Raw genomic sequence first — 22,700 nt, 5'->3', positions numbered from 1 at the left:
TTCAATTTCAAACAACAGCGGGCGGCAAAGTTCCGCTTCACAGCGCGCGCCAGCCCGGCGTGAAGGCCATATTGTTTCGATTCAAGAAGAAAAAAATTGCCCGCAGTTGTTTCATTGTGCAGCTATACTCAGTATGGATAAACGCCGTGCCTTACCAAGAATCAGTGAATGTCCTGTAATCAGCATCCATGATCATTTATTGACAGTATGGTAAATTTAGAGAGATATGCTGTTGAAGCAATACAGTGGAAATGAAGGTAGGAATCAAAATCTTTTAGTTAATCTGCTTGAAGTGCTGCTGCACGCAAACTTTCGTTCCGAGCCACTGGTAAGGCTAATTAACAATTGGAAAGATGTCTGAGCCGCATGCCCAAGTGCCGACCAAGACTTGGCTCACTCACTAATCTGGTTTTAAGTCTAGCATAAGCTCTGTAGTAAATGGAGGCAAATCGATAGAATCTTATTAAAAAACTAAAGGTTATTGCTAACTGGTGGAGTCACACGATTTCAACCGTCTCTTTCAATGATGATAAGGTAGATATCAGAGTCCTCTTCTTAACAAATGCCCGACTTGCTGCAAAGATCAGCTGCACAGCAGGTTCCCTTTCCGAGAAACATTTCTATGCCTGGGAGCAAAAGAAAGCGCATTATTATCTGACAGTCTTAAAGAGTTAAGCAAACCTTTTAAGTCTCCAGTTTTTATTTGATAGTGCGTGCGTTGTATCCTACCTGATAAGTCGTATTTCTGAGTTAATTTTCGAACAGAACTCTTTTCTGCGGCCTTGACATGGCTGTTTGACGGTTATTATCTCTACCACCAATTCTACCCATTTACATAAAAGGAGTAAGGCAAAGCTATATTGCTCGCTCAGCAAGTAAGAAATCACCGACTATTTTCGTTAATTTAATGTTATGACACTGTGGTGTTCGGATGGCACGAGAAACGGAGATATATTCTTGGATTCTAACACAGAACTTTTAATATTTTCTAACATGTGTCGTCGCCATTACCGGAAGTGATTATACATCGAATCATGAACGGAAGCGAGGCTGAATTAATGTAAACGTAAATCGAATACAGCACATCTCCCCCTTTAAGATAATGAAAGAGAAACTTACTTAGACATACTTGTTTCTTATCTAGCGTGAAATTCAAAATTAAAACAACGTCAATCAAATGTCCTCAAGTAATCATCATTTTGTTAAGAAACACATCCTGGGTAACTATTGTCATTTGTCTCTGCACTAAGTCTCACACACACTAGAATACGCGTTCATAGTTATGACTTTCTGTCTGAGAAACCAGAGAAAATCTGGCCAGAAAGTATAACTTCACTTATGGCACATAATCCTTCAATCTAGATGAGGGCTTAGATTGACGGCCAGATCTGGTGTACACTTTTGATGTGCCAGTTCCTTCTGCAGTGTTAGCTGTTTGGGGTGAAGGAAGTTTAGGTGATGGAGGTACTGGCACCGATGTGGGTTTGGCTGGAGATGTAGCTGCAGCTGGGGGTGGGGGTGGTATCTTGTTGATCTGTACTCTATTCCTTCTATATGACCCAGTGTCCGTATGGATCACATAAGAACGAGGTGTGCACTTCTCCACTACTATTCCAGACTGTCCTCTGTCTTGTACCATCACTTCATCTCCCTTCTCTAAGGGAACAAGAGGCCTCGCTGAATGCCTTCTGTCGAAGTGCAGCTTCTGTTTGGTTTTGTGATTGTCTTCAAACTGACGTAGGGCATGATTCTGCACAAGGTTTGGGGACAGCTGAGACGGGGCCACCGGCACTTTGGTTTTGAGCCTCCTTGACATCATTAGCTCAGCTGGAGAATAACCATTAGCCAATGGTGTCGCTCTATACTGTAGCAAAGCAAGATAAGGATCTTGAGAGCCAGCTAGGAGGCGTTTAGCTGTTTGTACTGCTCTCTCTGCTTCACCGTTGCCTGAAGCATGACCTGGGCTGCTAGTGACATGTCGAAACCCGTAATCTAAGGTGAACATCTTAAATTCCCTTGATGTATAGTAGCTGGCATTGTCAGATTTTACTTGATCTGGAATTCCGAATCTGGAAAATGCACGTTTCATCCTGTCTATGACCTCTGCTGAGGCAGTTGAACTCAGACTAGCTACCTCTATCCATCTGGAGTAGTAATCAATCATTACTAAATACAGTCTTTTATTGAGTTCATAGACATCAGTGGCTATGTATTGCCATGGTCGTTGTGGGAGCATGGTAGGAACTAGAGGTTCTGGAGGATTTTTCCTGTTAGACTGACACTTGCGACAGTTTTCAATTAACTCCTCTATATTCTTCATCATGCTTGGCCACCACACTGTGTTTCTGGCCAATGCCTTGCACTTGACAATCCCTTGGTGACCATCGTGGATCTTATCCAGGACTTCCAATTTCATAGACGATGGTATAACGACTCGAGGTCCCATCATCAACAGCCCTTTAACCACTGTCAGCTCTGCTCTATGAGCAAAATAAGGGCTGACTAAACCCTTGACATTATGTTTTTCAGGCCAACCTTCAGCTACATAGTTCATAATTTGCCTGCATGCTTCATCCTCCTGTTGATGGATCATAATATCATCTAATTTGCTATCACTGATAGGCATTCCAGCTATGACTTGATGAGCATATAAGTTCACTTCCTCATGAAATGAATCACCTGATTTGGCTGGTGTTGGAGAACGAGATAGCGTGTCGGCAGTGTACAACAGTTTTCCTGGCACATGAACAGGTGTGAACGAGTATCTCATGAGCCTCATTCTCATTCGTTGAATACGTACGGGTAGTTGATCCAACTCCTTCGTGGATAGCAGTGGTACAAGAGGCTTATGATCAGTCTCAAGTATAATATCCTTTCCCAGAATGTAATCTGTGAATCGTTCACATGCGAAGGTACTAGCTAAGGCCTCCTTCTCAATCTGGGCGTACCTTTTCTCTACATCCAGAAGGCTTTTGGACGCATACGCCACTGGCGCCCACCTGTCACCGTGCTTTTGCAAAAGCACTCCGCCAAGTCCGTATGAAGACGCATCTGCTGACACCTTGGTCTCCAGTGAAGGATCATATATTTGCAACACTGGGCTGCTCGTCAAGCATTGTTTAATCTCTTTAAAAGCCTGTTCCTGTGCTGGACCCCAGCACCATGCACTGTGAGAGCTCAAGAGTTCACGTAGAGGTTGTGTCATAGTAGCAAGGTTGGGTACAAACTTCATGAGCTGGTTCACTGTACCCATCAGACCTCTTACCTCACTCACATTCTCTGGAGCACGCATTTTCAATATAGCCTCAACCTTCTCTGGAGAGCTTTCCACACCATTAACTCCGATCCGATGACCTAGAAAGTCAATCTGGCTTTTGCTGAATTGGCACTTATCCTTATTCAAGGTGACACCTGCTGCTTTCAGCCGTGTTAATGTCTGTACGAGTCTCTCGTCATGTTCCTCCTGATTCTTTCCGAACACGACAATGTCATCCATGAGACATACCACACCTTGTTGACCACCTAGTATTCGGTAGATCTCACTCTGAAACTTCTCAGGGCCAGATTTGATACCGAAGGGAATTCGCTTGTATCGAAATCGACCAAATGGTGAGATGAACGTGGTCAGTTTCCTTGAATCTTCATCCAAGCAGATTTGGTGGAAGCCCGCATTGGCATCCAGTTTAGAGAAAACCTTAGCACCTCCCATCAGAGCAATTGTATAATCCACTGTGGGGAGCATGATTCTTTCTCTCTTCACTACTTCGTTAAGCTTCATGAGATCCACACAGATCCTCACTTTGCCATTTCCTTTAGGCACCACGACCATAGGAGAACACCATTCCGATGGTTCTGTGCACCGTTCTATAACATCTAGCTCGATAAGCTTGTCAAGTTCAGCTTTGGCTAGAGGACGTAGTGGAATAGATATCCTCCTGGGAGTCATCACACTGTATGGCTCTGCGTTTTGCTCGATCTTAATCTTATATTCTCCTTCTAGCTTTCCTAAGCCTTTGAACATTGATCCGAACTCCGCTGACTGGATAGGATCTGACGTAACTTTTCCAATGAACTTAACGACACCTAGATCTGCACAAGCGTCTCTACCTAGCAATAGAGAGCCTTTGGGGAACACATATATATCCTCTGTGATTGTCTGATCACCTTTCTTTAGTTCTGCAGTAAAGAATCCAAGAGTTGAAAGGTTGCTTTGATCTGGGCCACTAAGAGGCCTGTCAGGCTTCTGCAAATTGAAGTGTGAAAACTGTGTATCATACACAGCTTTGGGAATGACTGTCACATCTGCTCCAGTATCAACAGCAAATTTCAGGCTCTGACCTGACACCTGGACTTCCGTAAACCATGCACTCCTGCGTTTCCTGTTGTTGATACTCTCAATAGAGTAACTTTCATCACTGATGCTTCCTAAGAAGTAGTACTCATCTGAGTCAGACTGCACTTCTGCTACCTCTTGTACAGACCCTTTTCCTTTGCTACTCCTGCAGACCTTGCCCCAATGTCCTGGGCGTTTGCACTTGTTACATTTACTGTCTTTTGCAGGGCATCTTTCTCTGGGGTGCACCTCCTTTCCACACCACCGGCATGACCGGCTATTCGATGTCTGGGAGCAATTTGATGCACTTCTTTGCTGCCCGTTACTACGTGGTCCCTTGTCACGAGGGCCTCCTTTCCGCCTATGTTGAACTGCCTGCACTTTAGAAGTCTCTCCTTTTATATCCTGAGCCCACCTTCCAGAACATTCTTCTGCTCTACACTCATTTATCGCTTTTTCTAAAGTCAGTTCACCATCTCTCAACAGCCGTGCTCTGACCTTATCACTATTTATACCCAATACGATCTTATCTCTGACAAAATCGTCCTTTAGTTCACCGTAGGCACACGTAGACACGAGAGTGTTAATTTGTGATAAGAAATTATCGAAACTCTCACCTTCTGATTGCGTATACCTGTGAAACTTGTAACGTTCATAAGTAACGTTTGTTTTCGGCGTGCAGAACCTCTGGAATTTCTCCAGAATTAATTCCGGATCCAGTTTGTCCTCTGCTGGTACATGTTCCTCCCCTTCGGGGTCACCTACAGCTGGAGCCCATGTGAAGCCATTGTAGATTTTCAGCGCCTCCTCACCAGCGAGATTTAGCAGTATAGCACTTCTCCTTTCCTTACTGGCAGTAGATAATCCAATGGCGTTCACATATAATTCGTACTGCTGCTTGAACAACTTGAAATTCTCACTTGCATTTCCCGATAGACAAAGAGCTTTCGGTGGTGGAAGATTCGTAGCCATATTTCCGCGTAATTCCTGATCACTGATCGCTAAATATCCGTTCTGGACACAGTTTATATCTTCTTGTTCACTCCTGACACCATGTGGTGTTCGGATGGCACGAGAAACGGAGATATATTCTTGGATTCTAACACAGAACTTTTAATATTTTCTAACATGTGTCGTCGCCATTACCGGAAGTGATTATACATCGAATCATGAACGGAAGCGAGGCTGAATTAATGTAAACGTAAATCGAATACAGCACAGACACCAAACTGATATTTATGTAAGGGCACATCAGCATCCTGATAGAATATCCACCTCAACAAACATTGATTGTACGAAATCAAGAGTCTACACAGCTCTCCCTTAGGTTGTTCGCCAACAGTTGTTATTTCGAATCTAAAATTACAATTGAATATTTTTTCTTCTTAAAACGTTCAGAATCATCGCTGAAGCATTTAGATTGAGCCCGAGGGCATAGTTCGCACTCGTCATTCTGTTTTGGGCTTCATATATAGCGATCCAAAAACGGTAGTAATAGGAAGAGATGTTGTTTACCTGCCTTACGGGTCTCCCTTCATATGTACATCTAGTTAATCATTGGCGAAAAATTAGAAAACCTAAACTCACATTTGCTCATAACTTAATTGACTGACCTTATTTACATACGGCTACAAAATTGCTGCAATATCTTGGTTGCTAAGATTCAGACAGGGGATACGTCAACGGAAAGGGTGCAGATTTTTGGACTCTATGATGATCAACTATCATTAACAAATTGGTACCTTTCCTCGACATCTAGCAAAGTTATTGAATTTTTCCAAGAACTTGCGCAAAGTTATTGAATTTTGCCAAGAACTTGCGCCATTTCATCCGTCAGCTCCGCAATAAAGAGATGCTGCTACGATTTGCACTTGAACTCAAAGATGAACAATAAGGGACTCTTAGGAATACTGACTGTCTGGCAGAAAAAGGGTGTAGAACCCTTTTCTAGAGAGAGACAGTGAATCATTTGCCTTGTTTAAGAATCAGAGAGGCAAAGAGTATTTCGCGACGAGTACTTCACTGATCCGTGTGCTCCATTTATTATTTCCATTGTTCGAATTTATGGGCATCAAGATGTATATCCTTTTACAAATACGAAATATCAACAGTCAAAATTATCATGATATTGTATAAAACGTAGCGAGGAGTCGTGACGTAAGCGGTGGAACTAAAATATTGCGCAACACGGTTTCCACAGTAGAATATTGATAAGGCGGCTCATGTGAAATATAAATATAGAGGCAAGACCGATAAAACGTAGATAAGTAAATTTTAAGACGGAGCACTATATTTCGGCTGGCCAAACCAGCCTTCTTCAGGTGCAGTGCAGTACTTAACTACGTTGTATCGGTCTTGCCTCTATATTTATATTTCATATTCGTTATTTTGGGCCGATCAGATCATCGCTGATCCAACGTACAAGAGTAGGAGTATCGTCCACGGTTGCCTGCTGAACATTTCACAGCTCATGTGAGGACGATGTTTTTTCAGAAGAGAGTGACTCGAATGCCATAAACTTATATGACAGCGATGTGGACTTTTCAGAAACTTTACGAGACTCTGGGCCACATCCCTATCAATATAAGCCGTGGAGGGTTCACCGACCCATCTGCACGTAGGCAGCACAAAATCGGTTGACAGCGATACCGAACGTCTCGAAAACAAAGACTGTTGTTTAATCCACTGTGTGATTTACAATCATTTGGCGTGAAAACCTAATAAAATTATCAAAGGTGCGAGTATGGAATTTGTCAGCCAATGCCGAAAACACATGAAAGCTCCTGTTGTACGGAAATCGGTAGTCCGGAAAGCATTTAGTGACATGCACAAAGGAAGCTTACATGATATTCTTCAGACATATAGTCCGTGACATAAAGTATTTTCTTTCCTGGCTAAAGTTACGCAGCGGGATGCTCTGACCTGAGCTTCCATGTTAACTGGTCCGGTTTCCGACAGGTTAGACAGGGTTGCTTCGTTGGCGTTGTTCCTCAACATCGTGATCGACCGGGTACTGTCTCTAAACAATGAAGACACAGGAAACTAAGGATAAGGATAAGGATCCAAGTTGTACTGACTGATCTCTTTACTTCATTATGGATCAGAATATTGACGAATGACTATGCATGATCTGGGGAAGCTACAAAGCCTGAACGCACGCTGTCTCCCTAATAATCTTGCAATAATGACCATGAAAGATTTCAACAATGAGCTTTTCAAACTGGCCCAAGCATTAGGATATTGGACTCCTGGGGAAAGAAGAGGAAAAGAGGCGTTTCAAATCTGCCTACAGGAGGACTAGCTTGTTTAAACTGAGGATCAGTTGCACATCAGCTCAGAGCAAACTTCGCAATTTTCGGAAAACCTAAGAAACGGACGAAGGAATCTAGTTGATGCCCTACCTACGCACCGCTTGGACTTTAAAGGAGCGGTGACTATCATGAATTTAGGTTTCTTGGGAAAGTAGATTTACAACACGATTGAATACATACAATAAATGTCCTGGCGTAACGCTATGTAACGCAACACACTAAACGCAACAATAGGCCTTTTCGTTCTATCATAGTTAGTAGAGGGGACTAATTATGGTTCTATAAAAGGGTCTCAAACACTATTACTTAAAATGCATAAAACATTTGTACCGTCGGAGTGCGTTTGAGCGCGTTTGGTCAGAGCTGTTGAAGAAGGATAAAAGTGGCCATACAAATCATTGAAAGGCTTCAAACTACGACGTACAACGAATTTGACCTTCTTGAAAACCGGTCTCAAAATTATATGCTAAAAAACAGTGCTTGCGTTGTCCTTGAGAACGATAGAATACGCAACCAATACGTACGAAAAATACTTCCAAACATACAGAATATTTAACAATTATTCCATGAGCGCGCGTTGGATATGAGATGATAGATAGCCAACGAGGCGCGTAGCGCCGAGTTGGCTATAGTCATCTCATATCCAACAAGTGAGAGTGGAATAATTGTTTTATTTAAAAAAACGCCCCCAAGAATCTTCTCGACCTTATTTTGTGAAAAGAAACCGGATTTAACAATGTACAGAAATTAGATTATGGTATATTGGCTCATATACCATAATGGCTGAGCCAATAAAAAGTCTTGAATTGCATTATCCAATGATCTAGTTTTTAATAAATCAGATTATATTTAGCTATAGTGAAAGGGAAAAGAAACGGCCTAACTTTTACGGAATGTTCAGTCAAAATCTGCTGATTTCTGCCGCTTTTACCGCCAAATTGAAAATAACGCCACCACAATGCAATGTAATCTGTGTGCGAACACCGCCTCCTTGGTCCTGGTCGGTCCGTTGGTGCTTATCAATCCCGAGCCTCGGGTCAATTTGGCTCCCTGCCAGCGGTATGGCCCTGGACTCAAGATTTAGATCCTAGTGGTCCTAAGCCAACTCTTGCAAGGACATCTTTTATCAGCGTTGAGATGACTTTGAAAAGTTTAACGATGACATCTTTGCCTAGAAGCAATCTCATCAGTAGAAGGTAGAGTGCTAAATCAGCGATAACGACATCAAAAAAGTGTAATGTGCACTCGACACCTTCGGAGTAAGGTCGCATAAATGTTCAACGTCTTGACCCCGGATAACGTATCGTTGACGTTTATGGTTGACTGTTTAAAGCGGTTTACAGGCTAGATTGTTGTCTTTGAGTTCTGTTTAAAGGGTGGAAAAGGTTGAAACATGAAACCAAGCCCTAGATGCATTTTGGATTCGACCTTGTGTGTACCTGTATTCTCTCAGCTCAGTTGGTATCTGGAAAAGTATTATGTACAGGTAATTTAACAAATCGACCGCAATTTTCCATTGTCCAAGAAATGAGAACAATGTTCAAAACAAAAGTGAAAGCACAAGGTGCAGTTGAGTGGTTTCACTGCAAAGTTTTGAACATTCATATTTGACGTCTTTTATATGTTCAGTAAGGTTATAGTATACGTTGTTTTTTCATGTCGGCGTAATGAAGCATTTGTTTTCGACAAATTGCATGACTTGATCAACAGAAGAGGAAAATACACCATCAATTAACTGGCATCGAAGCTAAGACATAACTGGTTTATTTTTGACAAATGAGACAGTTGACCCACAATCAGGTCTGATTTTCACTATTGCTTAAATAGTGCTTTACTGCGAAGGATCGTGCACATATACGTTTCATAACCGCAGTTCATATATATGTATTTCATATGTTTGTTGTTTAATTATAACTTGTTACTGGTATCAAATGGTGTACAAAACATATCAAAAGCGTGGACTGTTGAGGGTTGTGTCTCTTAACCTATGAGCACACAAGAATTTCTACAGTTGTTCTATAACTCCTGAGTTTGTTTACTATTTGATGAAATAAACAAGTACCTTTTTCAAAGACTTTTGAAGAAATTTATAGTGGCTTATTCATTCCAAATTGCTTGAGAAAAATCGTAATATTATAGGTGAATGTTACGAACACAAAAATTTCAGAGTTTTGTATAATTATGTAGGGGCAAAACATATGAATCATGTGCAAAAATAATTGATTCAAACCTGCAAATTCCTTGGAGCATTTGGGAAAAATAACTGTTCAATCCATGTAAAAGTTTTTAAACTTTTTTTCTAAGTTATTTTAGCTGTTTAAAAGGTTCAAAACCAAAGGTTGTTACCTTCTTGTATACCGAATTTCCCTTCTCTGCAATCAATTGCCTCTCCTCTGTATTGTGCCACCTAAAAACTACATTTCTCTTAGCCATTTAGATTGAAGAAAATTACCATAAATATTCATAGTATTGTAAATAACTATGAATCTAGCATACACATTTTATCAGAGGGCTGTTTGTTTTATGGCCTATAAAGAGGACCAATAACTATTGTTGATAAAACTTGAATCAAGCATATGTCTTCTGTATCCCCCCTTGAAGCATCAATTATGTTTATGGATTTGTGGTTTGCAGGTTTAGGGAATTTCAGACCATTTCTACCTAATCCTACATTTTGCATTCATATAAAGAAAGATTACACATGCACCATTATTATGGTAACCTTTTTAAGAGAATTGATATCATGAAATTGAAAGAAACTGATTGGAAAACAAAGTGTAGTTCCAGGTCCTTTATTGTTGTTTTTTTTCCCTCAATTTCTTTTTTTATACAAATAATAAAAATTCTTGATTCTTATTGGCTAAGAGAAATGTAGGAAACATGATGCAGAAATGGGTTTCAAGTTAGTACATAAAAGGGTAATTTAGTACAAAAATAGGAAAAAAACAAGAGCATTCAGATTGCCTAAAGTTTGGATCTGCTCAGAGGTGTGAGCAAAAAGAATGGCTGGCATATTGAGCAGGTTTTCTTTAGCATGCTGTGAAAAGCACTGCTCTTTGGTTGTCTGTTTGGTGAAGTTGTATCAGAAAAATATTGGTGACAAAATTGAAAAATTAAAAGCCAGCTGAATTTAACAATTTGCATGAACTTATCAGACCACAACACTGGGGGCTATGTTCCCCACTCTTTCCGATAAGTGTGTGGGTTCTTTAATGTTCCCTCCTAACCAGTACAGAGAAGATACAGGAGACTGGGCCTATGGTTTTTTTGTCCTTATCCAAGAAGACTAGAATGTCTATCCATTTCTCGGTAGAATAGAAAGGTAGCACACTCTCCTCACTTGTTTTAAGACCCTGAGTGTTGGTCTGATCTGGGGCTCGAACCCTCAACCTCCCACACGGCAGTCTGGCGCTCTACCACTTGAGCCAACCAGGCGCTGGTTGATGTAAATGATTCAGACACTGATTGAACAATTCTTTGAACTGTTTAGCTGAAGCTGCTGCTTCAGGTTTTTATTTATTTTTTTTTTAAACAAAGATTTGGATAATACTCAAGTCAAAGTGATTACACAGGAGACAAATATAGCAGTGAAATATGAAGTTAGTATTTTTCAAGGTTTAAAAAGAGTCATTTTCACTTTTTAAATATGGACAGTTGAGTGAATTTATATTTCACTTCACACATGTATTCATTTCTGTCAAATATGTTTAATCTTTTGAATTTCAGAATGTTTTGTAAGCCAAAAGAATTTAGATGATACTGCCGGAGAGCTGTCCAAAAAAGAGCAAAACAGATAACTTGACTTAGTTTTATCAGTGGTCATACTATGTAAAAGAAACTTGTCAGCTATTATTTTGGTGAAGGGCAGCTTCAGTTAGACAAGAAATGAAATAAATAGATGCATAGAGAAGCCTTTTCATTATTGCAACCTATTTTTATCAATTTTCACTCAAAACCTTAGCCTGTTTTGTTAATTTGCAAGTTTCCAGTAGATTTTCGATAAAGCCAGTGAGCTAAGAGTATTTGCTCTTGGTTTATATGACATGAAGCCCCCATGGACTTTCATGTGATATGAATAAAGAGTCGTCTATTTGATAGATAAAGAGTCAGTCAGGATAATGTTGTATCACTCAAATTTTTACATATGATGCACGATCCTCGCAGTAGATAGCGCTATTTAAGCAATAGCGAAAATCAGACCTGAAAAAAATCAGGCCTGTATGGGATTCAAACCACTGACCCTTGCGATACTAGTGCAGCGCTCTACCAATTGAGCTAACAAGCCAACTGGGAGCAGGCCGTTAAGTTGATTCGTAATAAGCCCGTGAAAGTGATAAATCAGATACAATGAAAATATCTACTGCGAGGATCGTGCATCATATGTATCTAATACCGCAGTTCAAAATATATGAACTTCATATATTTTCATTGTATCTGATTTATCACTTTCACGGGCTTATTACGAATCAACTTAACGGCCTGCTCCCAGTTGGCTTGTTAGCTCAATTGGTAGAGCGCTGCAATAGTATCGCAGAGGTCAGTGGTTCGAATCCCATACAGGCCTGATTTTTTTCAGGTCTGACTTTCGCTATTGCTTAAATAGCGCTATCTGCTGCGAGGATCATGCATCATATGTATCTAATACCACAGTTCAAAATATATGAACTTCATACATTTTCATTGTATCTGACTCAAATTTTTGGTGTAACATATATTGTCTATAAGACCATGAGTAAACTTGAGCTGGAAAGATCATCACCTGATTTAAGTATGATTTTACAATAAGTCTCACCTTCCTTGGTATTCACTTATTTCATCCTGTAACTGGAGAATGAAATTTGGATCATTCATCAGCAAAATCATCACCACCCTCTCAATTGCTGTCTTGTATACATATTTTAAAGCTTCAACACATAGAAAGGCAAGCTTAATCTGCAGACTTGTGAGAATTACTTGAATTGAAATCATGCATCTGGAAAATGTCGTTTTTTGCTTTTTGTTTCTTTTATCCTCACTTTTTACACAGATCAACAATGCAGATCCAATGATTATTTATTCCAATGATTATTTATTACAATCAACTGTGCATTTTTTCTAATCACGCAACATTCAAAGCAAACCATACCTAAGACTCTGTGATAGTCCTGAATTTAAGTGAAAGTACAAATCAATATTGAATTACCCTGAGTTACATCCTTCGGTATATTTTACCAGCATGCAGTGGAGTGGCAATTACTATAAAAGGATTGCAAAGATTTATAGCTCCTTGGAAAGGTGCTGTACAGGTACTTGTAAATAGAGATCACTGTCCTAATAGGGGTTTCACTTTACAATGTGTGAAAGTTTGAACATTGCTTCTCATGAATAAACAAACATTCTTACTTCCAGGGTGGGCCAAGAATGGAATGTCATGTCCAGCTTGCCTGAATCTAAGGGAACATGAAAGGGAGCACAGTTGTAAGTACATTTCCAAATATTTAGTTAACAAGCAAATAATTATTGTAACATAGTTGCTAATATTTAGAGGCTAATGAAACATTATCATGACGCTATTTGTAGACTTTTACATTTGTACCTTGTGTTATTATGTTTACTTCAGTATTATCTGATGTGGTCAGGAGCATGGTATGTTATGTATTTTTGCATGTAATGCTTGTCTTTTTTCGATTCATGGTGTCCAAACCTGAGGTTTGTTTGTGGTGCTACAGTAATTAACGAGAGTAACACTAACCTTCTTTCCTTTTCATTTTGTTTACCCTGCAACTAACCAATGAAAAATAAACAGCATTCACCTGAATTTTCATTACCTTTTCATGAATTAGATATTATTATTGCCAGACTATAGATCTCTACCAATTCTGGGAAAAAGGCATGTGTGGCATCCCCAAATTTTTTTATTAATAAAGTTAAAATTACATACAAAACTATTACTGAAATCATCTAATGAAAAGTCATTTTTTGTTTTCTTTGCATTCTATGTGGAAAACCAACAAGTTGACATGCTGCTGAATTTTTATTAGATCTGCATTGTGCAATCATTGAGGCATTCTGTGCATGATGTTTTATGCCCAAAATTGTCAATCTAATTTTAGCAAAGGTCTCTTTAACCCTTTACACCCGAACATTAGTATGCATATTGTCCATACTGTTCTACACATTTCCTTAGGTGCTGGCAAGGAGAATTTGTTTAACTATTAAGAGCTTCTTTAATTGGTGATAATCCCCTTTACTCTTGTAACCTCATTGTTTGATTCAGGGTGATATTGTAAGGAGAAATTAGTTGCTGGTCACTTTTAAAGTTTAAAGGGTTAACTCTGAGAGGTAGTGAACAGAACTTTGATTTAATGCAGTGTGTATTTGTCCAAAATGGTGCTAAAAGCTTCATTACAGTCCTGAATGAATTGGCAGTGCAGCACCTCAGTGCAGAATTGTAAATTACTCCTTTGCTTAAACACCATGCAAAGAAGCAAAATTATGGGTAAACGCCACCCTCAAATAGCAGGTGCACTCACTTGGAAGAATGGGTATTTCTTTGAGGATTGATCTGAACAGAAAAAGTAGCATGTACAGTATGACTTGGTAATTGTTATCAGTGACATAAGAAATGTGACCCTGAAGTAGATGCCACAATTTATATGGTAAATATTAAGAAAAACTTTGGTAACCGAGCAAGTAAATAATCTTACTGTTATCAGTTTAGCATACATGTACTTTAGTACTGTACCAATATCTAACTGTAATTTTCATTAAGGGAGACGTACTTTCCACGCATAAAATAGAGATCTCCTAGCCAAACAGAGGTTTTTCTAGGAGAAAGTTGGGGAGGGTTAAACTTCATTTGATCATGCAAGAAAATTCGAATATTGTCATTCATATATGACACAGATCTCATCCTTACCTCTAGGCTTTCAATTGGAACCTGGGCTGAAAATGGAATTTCTTCTTGCCTGGACGTAGATGGAGGAACGCTAAAAAGAGCACTCAAATGTAAGTCCATGTCCAAAATTCTAGTTACCAAATAAGTTATAAACCTCAGTGGTGCAGAAGCGTGGATGCTACTGGTAAATGATCGATATAGCATATCAAAAATGTAACCAGTCGTAACCACAGTAAAGAAAATTGTAGAAACAGGCTTGAGGCTAGAATTTTCTCAAACTCCTCAGAACAGAATATCAATAGGTGACACTTTATTCTGTTATGAAAAAAAAAAATGGCGATTAGATAACAGTAACCGACTGTCCTTTTTTTGGATCATGAAACAAATTTGTTTTTACACATCTGTAGAGGTCTTGATGTTGCCACAAGAAAATGGAAATCTATTGATACTTGCTATTTTTCGAAGTTCCTACTGTGAATAATTTTGTGTGGTTATTTCTCTGAGTTCTTGCAAATTTAATGGTATACTTTCTCCTAAGTTGCCTCATGAAGTCTTATTTTTTGGATTCATAACGCACCTTACCCCTTCCGAACTTAAAATTCATCCGGTTATGTACCGCATGTGACTAAGAATATATCTACTGAGAAACAGATGCTCTCTTACTCACTTCTTATCTCTTCTCTGCTGAAATGGAAAAGAGTTAGAAAACCATGAGTTAATTAAGTGTTAAAAGCTACGCAGGAAGATAAATATTAATCGGAATTTAAACGTGTCGTTCAAGGTACGTAACGTTTGAAATGTGAGGTTATTTCCCAAACGGAGAATGTTTGCTTGCGTTGGTATCTCTTTATTACATGACGCGCACTTGTCTTCTAGAATTTTGCTGGGCATTAAAGTTGCTCTCCTCTGCACCTCTAGCAAGTCTTACGCTTCTCTCTTGCTCTACAAATATTTATATTTCGATATACATGTACAAAGAACCAAAATCGCCTTACATTTGCCTGACTATCAACTGAAGGGAGACACAATAGTGCCTTTGTTTTCGATCGGGTGTTCATCTTGATTAGTGAGAGATGAAAGGAGAACATTTCCCTCAACGATATTGCTATTACTAACGAGGTTTAGAAACCAAACAAAAACAAATTGAGGAATCAAATACTAATGTTGCTATCAGGATAGCGACGGTAACTGTAATAGTGGTTTTTTAAAGCTGGTCCTTGTATTGGGCGTTTGGCAATGGTAAGTGAGGAGGAGTGAATCGAGGTGCCTTGGAGTAATTCTAAAAGGTAATTGGGATAGAGTTCTTGTTACTTACGTCCGCTCTCTGTATCTCTCTGTCCATTTATTTTCTCCTGTGAAAGGTAACACTATTTTTGTAAACAAGTTCAATCTTCATAACTTTAAGACGATGGATGGCATGGCTATAATTCACTTCGAGTACCCCTTAGCAGCTTGCTTTCGCCCAAACGTTCGCGTTTATGCGCTCTAGATGGTCAACTTGGCTCACCCCAGTATATGCGAAAGTTGCTCAATGCTAATATGTAAGAAGAAGCTTGCGGCAGGATGCTTTATTAAGTGGTAAAATTTCTTTCAAAATACAACTTACCGTCAAGCTTCTGTATGCTCCCTAAAATACTCCTAGTGTGTGTTGAGGAATGAACGCTGAATGGAGGAATCACTCAGAGCACTTGTATTGTGACGCAAATGACCGTTCGTGTAATGCATAAATGAACCTTCACTTACCTTTTATTGTATATATGGTATTGGTGTTATTTTGAAATATGTATGCCTCTTCCTTCCAAACTTTTTCTTTATTTTTTGTGATTCACGGAGCTTTTTTTATCAGTTTCAACATTCTTACTTTGCCTTTTTACAGCTTTCCTTAGCAGTCCTATTTCTTGACTTTAGAATCTCAAGAAATTATTTATTGTCACGTATGGTTTGCCAATATTTGAAATAGTAACTACTGCTCCCGACAACTAGTGATATGTTGGCGTCTAGCTTCCATACTTTTAAAGCTCGTTTTTCTGCCATTGTTGCCAGACCACGAGTCCCGATTTTTTCATAAAAGGGCGACGGATCGTTAAAGGTGAAAGCGCGCGGAGAGAAATTTCATTTGAGATTGCAACGGTCGCGTTTGAAGGTTCAACTCTTCCATTGCAATCATGGCATCAACCGTTCGAGCTAAGTTCTAAGTTAACCTACCGTAATGTGCAAATCCTCGCGAAGAACTTGAGACAACATTTTCAGCCAACCGGTTGCAATACCTTCCATACAACAGACGATTGCGGCGTTTTCCTTTTCCATCATGTACAAAATAGAGACAAACTGTGAAGTTTGCGTGACCAACGGTAATCCTTGGTCATGTGATGTTTGATATTTTTTTTATTTTTAGTATCGCTTTTTAGCAAATCACAGCCGGAATTCAATGAATGGTCAGCTTTAGCCCTCACTGACGTAGTTTTTGTCTGGTACGAGCCCTCCTTTGAAGCATAGAGTATAAATGGCCCCAGGATTGTCTCGAACGAAACCGAAACTTGACGACCGTGGGTTTTTCCCTGCTTGACAGGGTAATTGTGTTCTCAAATAATAACACGTGGAGTGAAAAGAGAGAAACAACGGAGATCAAATGTTAGTACAAAAAGGGAAGTAGGCATTTAATTCGGAAAAAACAAACTTACAAACAAGGAAAAAAGAGGATACAAGTAAGCAGCTGAGAACGAACCGAGGGAGTCTGCATGCTCAATGAAGTAATCACCAAGCCACGTGTACCCATGGCGTTTATTTGGATGTAACTAAGGGCGCGCAACACTTTGTCCTGTTGTTGTTTTGTTAGATATCGTGTCCTTCGCTCGGAGTGTTTTCCTTTTATGAACAACCATGTTAGCTTCTCTCAATTCACCAGTCCTCTGCAATAAGAAATTAAAAAAAAAATGCAGCAGCAGTCGTGAAAATCTAGCGAATATTCATCGAAAGTAAAACCTTGTGTGGCACTTAATTCTTGAAAATATTTTTCTAATGGCTGCCGACGTTTTATTATGGCCGGTGCGCCTGCAATGTCAACGTCAGCGTTTATGCGAAGGGCAAATGTGCCTGCCATGCGTCGAGGTACTCTCAGAAAGATTGAGAGACAGGGAATGGAGTGAAAGTCATTGAATTGTAGTTATTTTCTTGCTTCGAAGCTATTGTCACATGAAGGTTTTTTTTCACTTGTGGAGGCATTCATTAGAATCACGAACGTTTTTGTGGCGTTTCAAGGGGAAGGCAAGGTGCTTTGATGAGCTCATCGACTCTCTTGTGAGACCAAATGTTTTCAGTTTTACTGTGGAGTAACAGGCAGTTCATAGTTATATCTCCTTGGAAGAGGACATAAGGTACCGAAGCACACTTGCAATTCATCTTTTTCCTGTAGCAGAGTAGTATTCTGTGAATCGTCCATCTGTCGCAACAAGTCATAGTAAGCAAATATCGACTTGCAAGCTAACTGTTTCCCGTCCGTATGTGTAGACTAATAAATAACAATGTTGAAATGGAACCTGTCTTTCACAAGTTTTGTCGGTGAACAAATAAAGCCAATTGATTTCTGTCACTTGGTTTGATTATACTGAGTTTCGCGTGTAGTGGTTCATTAGGATATATGAACATAAACTATTGTATTCAAGAGGAAATCTTGGCGATCATTCGACAGGAAAAGGGCAAGGTAACGAAGACTGTGAATAAATCTTGTTTCATCTCACTTGAAAACAAAACAAATATTTTGTGCTACATATAGTTCGCTTAACTTTGCCCGGAAAGTAAATCGTAAAACTCGTCAACTCCTATCTGATGCTTTCAGTTCCTCTACCCTTGCGCTCAGATCAGAACTGAATTTCTTCTTTCCCTTTTTTTTTTATTTTTTTTTATTATTTTACTTCATTATGTATACCGGGCAAGGTACATATGTCCATGTTTCACCAGCTGGATGCGATTTTCAGTTCTGGCCGAAGCCTTTGAGTAACCTTATAATCAAAGATAAAAAGTATGCAGCTTAGGGAGACTCATTGTAAGCTCCTACTCATCCTTTAAAATTTGAGTTCAGTGTATTCATATCTTACATGTTGGAGAATGAAGGATCGTATCTTTAGACCTTCCGTATGCAAAAGGTATTCCATTTCTTGGTCTCTGAAAGAGATATGATTCCTGTTAGCAAAGCACTTTCCATGACGCAAGTGACATGGTGGATAAGTAGTTGTATTCAGAATGTTGTCATGGGCTATTATTTAGCATCCTTCAATTCAGGAAAAAATATTCCTCATATATTTTCCACTGTGTGAGCGTCTTTGCAGTAGCCGCCACATATTTCCTTGGCTGAGATTTTTCCTAGGCTTTCACTTTTATGTTGCTGCTCTTATTTCAGTGAAAACATATGCAGTTGAAACGAACTTTACAAGGCTATAGTTGTACTATAATTGCTATCATCGTTTGTACCTTATCCTTTCATCTTGCGAAATGCCATGGTATTTCTGTGGAGAAACACATTGTGACACACTCATGGTGATCGTTCCAATTTTCACATTTATTAAAGCAGCATCAGCTTGAGAATATGGCAGAGGAGCAGATGAGTGAAACAGCTAGTTATTAGTGACTAAATCTAAAAGCCTTCGTGGGGCATCCTTATTAAAGGAGCTGTAAATGAAAGGGGCTTGAATTTGCAAAGCTTACCTGTGTTGGTATGGACGTCATAATTTTCTGAAACAGAAGATCGGTAGTAATAAAATAATGGGTATTTGATATATTTTATACTCTTATGCTCGTAAAGACGCTCTTAACTTCGCGGTCTCCACAATTGTCAGTGATTGAAGTCTATCTTAGTTCTGGTTCTTTTTTACCAATTCGTTTTAGGTTAAGCTATTTCTAGTAAAACACATACTAAGCATGTTACTAAACGATGACTTGTTTTCTCCATTTTCATTGGCCAAGGATCCACCACGTGATTTGCAATGAACTGCGCATAGTTGATGGTTGCTTGTGCATAACATTATTTGTCTGTGGTATTTTGCCCGTAGATCAGTTATTTGCCTCAACCTTGGACTTTAGGAAAGAATTGACCTGCTCTCTAATGACAAACCACGATATATTGCTCAATTTCTTGCAATAGTTGTGAGTCACTTTCATTCAAAAATATTTTCTGCTTTAACGATTGCTTCCGTCACGTAAATCAGTTGATTAACTTCGATTTCCTTTGCCCCACTTGCAGTTATAAAGTCGAATACACAGACGTTTGTAGACACACAATTAAAAGAAAAACCGCACGCGGTGTCTACCCTTATCATCAACCTGAAATCTGCATGATTGTATGTCGATTTGTCAATTGCACTGCCTAGATACACATTGTCGACTGTCTTGAATTAGCCTTTTTCGTTCGGGGTTAAATTTTGATTATCCAAACTTTACTATGAGTAGTCAAAGCCTGGACATTTTAGTGATGTTTTAAGAATCACAGGGGTTACAACTGATAAGTAGTAAGAATATGTTTTGCAAGGCTAAAATAGCTCTCAGACTTTACTCATGTTAATTTCATCTCCTAGCCTGCCACACCTTTGGAACAGATTCTAGATATCACAACTTCGTAGCGTGATAAAAGAACTTCGAACTCAACTAAAATGAATTGTGATGAATCCTCTTACCTTCGTTCTTTTGCCAGAGGTCTTTGATTCGTAAGGCGGTTTCAGTTTGACGCCTTCAAGTATAGCACTCGCGCTCACGAAGTGCGGCAATCACGTTTGCTTTTTGCATAAAACCGAGTTTAGGGACAAGGTTTGCGTGACAGACCAGAAAAATCTCAAAAATTGGGTTAAGGACTAGGTCAGCGGTCAGCTTTCAGCTGTCAAACGGCTCTTTGTTTCCTCGACTCTTCTATTTCAATGGCTTACGACGTACAGCAACCACGTTTGCTTTGTGCAGAACAACGAATTCATGCACGAAATTTGCGTGACAACTCAGAAAAAAATTCTTAAATGTGGGATGGAGGACTGGGTCAGCGGTCCGCTCTCTAACGGCCCTTTTGTTTCTCTTGTTTTTGATCATAGCCATCCCACACTTGTGAAGTTTCTATTCTACTATCGCTGTCAGTCTACCAGGATAAATCGCGTTTTGGTGCCTGCATTTGTAACAGTGAAGATCACGACTAGTTAATTTTTTTTCGTTACAAAGCAGGCGCTGTTTGACATTTTGTGTGTGCTCCGAAACGGCAGGGGTCTGCGTACAAGCGATACGCTTGTCTCGATCATGCCACTTGATTCTATCCTGCGTAGGTCTCCTGGTTCTACCGATGTGCCTAAAGTTGGTGTGGGCGAGTGTGAAGAGGCTTCCTGTTTATGTTAGTGATGACGTAGCCTTCCGTTACAAGGCGAGCGCTGTGTAGTGTTTTGAACGTGCCCCGAAACGGCGAGGGTCAGCACACGAGCTAGACGCTTGTCTCGATCATGCTCCTTGACTTTGTCTTGCGTAGGTCTTCTGGTCCCACTGATGTGCCTTTAGGTGGTGTGGGTGAATGTGCATAGGGTTCCTGTTTATGTTAGTGGTGACGTAGTCTTCTGTTACAAAGCAAGCGGTGTCTGGTGTTTGGAGCGTGTTACGAAACGGCGTGGGTCTGGGTACGAGCTACACGCTTGTCTCGATCATGCTCTTTGATTCCGTCCTGCGTAGGTCATCTGGTCCCACTGATGTGCTTGTAGGTGTTGTGGAACAAGGCTAGTGCGCATAAGCAGGAAAGTAGTAATGAAGCCCGTCCGGCTCCCTTAAAACTTTTGTGTCAGGTAGACGCTTTTATCTTCTTCATGGTAAAGCGAATGAGAGTGTGTAGGTTTTTTAGACGGGGTGAAACGCCATAAACACTTCCGCGATACAAGACGATGAAGATACCCCCTCCCCCCCTTACCAGTATGGTTACAGGGTAATGTAATGTCTCCTAGACCATGGACCCTATAATTAATCTAGATTTATAACTTTTTTCCCTCCTTCACTTAATTCGTTGCCACTCAATATAGCCTTTTTTTTTTTAAATCGTAGGACAATAGGAATGTTGAATGAATGCAAGGACCAGCCCAAAAATCCCAGATCCTTGGGGATCTGCCCACGCTAAAGCAGACGTCGACAAGACATTGCAGTGCTCACGTAAAGGGCCAAGAAGGGTGTTGCATTGGTGTTGGTCTGGGCGTCTCCGGCCTTTACGTCCCCAAAGATTCTACACACTCGCTTCGTAACATTGATTTTCTGATAACGCGTTTTTGTACTATTTTCTCTGGCAAACACGCCATCGGATGCAGAGCCGGAACCATTCTGAGAGTGAAAATTACGTAAATAAGATAGAGATTCTCCTTCTCTAGCTAGCTTTGAAACCGAACTCAACAAGCTAAACCCTTTGGACTATTTTACTGTTTTTTTTTTATTGCTATGAATATGTTATGCAAAAGGTATCCATTTCGCAGTGTTTTCAGTTTTATGCGTGTCATTAGCCGTAGTAATTCAGTCGGCTGTTAATATCATTGAACGCTCGTTCAATAGAATTCTGGTTCCAACGCCCCTAATTAAAAGCTTATGCTCATTTTCGATCAAAACACTTTTTTGACCACACTGAAGATGTTTGGTCGTTAGACGTCTGCCTCAAACTGAAAAACTGTCTTGTTTTTATGAGGGCCTTGTAGTGACAAGGACGATGTAAGTGCACGGGGTTAAATTTTTTAAGAGACAATTGAAACAAGAACGATTTGGGCTCTTGAAGTAGTCATTGTCTCACGGCACTTAAATTAATAAGTTAAACCTTAACGTTTCTCCGTTCTGATGTGAAGCAAACAGGAAGTAGCGAAGGCGCGAAAATCAAGTAGGGGTAGACCCAAGACGTTCGCCGTTGAACACTCGATGCTTATTTAATCTTTTTTTTTTTTTATCAAGAATCTATTTCAGTCATTTGCTTTTTGTGCCCAAAACGCATTCAAGCGTTTTCATCTTGCTGTGTACTCTACTAAAACAAGCATATGCTAATTTCAAGCACGCTGATTTCAGCCAATCATATACTTTGATGGGCTGCTTCGACGTATTTCATTGGTTAATTGCTGAGTTTAGTTTGTAAAGAACAAAAGCTAAATAAAGTAATGGAAGCAAGAGTTTTGTTGGGGCGCCACATACTTTTATAAATTTT

General features: G+C 39.8%; 3 long non-coding RNA genes across 3 annotated transcripts; 1 reads left to right on the top strand and 2 right to left on the bottom strand.

Annotated features, from left to right (window-relative positions):
- Positions 1-6: 6 nt before the first annotated feature.
- On the top strand, positions 7-22,665 carry LOC111323262 (uncharacterized). The gene is made up of 4 exons (XR_002694145.2): positions 7-257; positions 13,033-13,101; positions 14,549-14,631; positions 21,572-22,665. It is a non-coding gene; the product is annotated as an uncharacterized LOC111323262 (long non-coding RNA).
- On the bottom strand, positions 9,898-13,075 carry LOC148722431 (uncharacterized). Its single transcript, XR_015992448.1, has 3 exons — positions 13,027-13,075; positions 12,437-12,468; positions 9,898-10,504 (listed from the first exon to the last, which is right to left on the bottom strand). It is a non-coding gene; the product is annotated as an uncharacterized LOC148722431 (long non-coding RNA).
- On the bottom strand, positions 15,189-16,932 carry LOC148722430 (uncharacterized). Its single transcript, XR_015992447.1, has 3 exons — positions 16,727-16,932; positions 15,837-15,873; positions 15,189-15,205 (listed from the first exon to the last, which is right to left on the bottom strand). It is a non-coding gene; the product is annotated as an uncharacterized LOC148722430 (long non-coding RNA).
- Positions 22,666-22,700: the final 35 nt, after the last annotated feature.

This window comes from Stylophora pistillata, chromosome 10 (assembly GCF_964205215.1).
Source record: "Stylophora pistillata chromosome 10, jaStyPist1.2, whole genome shotgun sequence".
In the NCBI taxonomy this organism is placed as follows: Eukaryota; Metazoa; Cnidaria; class Anthozoa; order Scleractinia; family Pocilloporidae; genus Stylophora; species Stylophora pistillata.
This window is presented reverse-complemented; position numbering and strand designations above follow the sequence as displayed.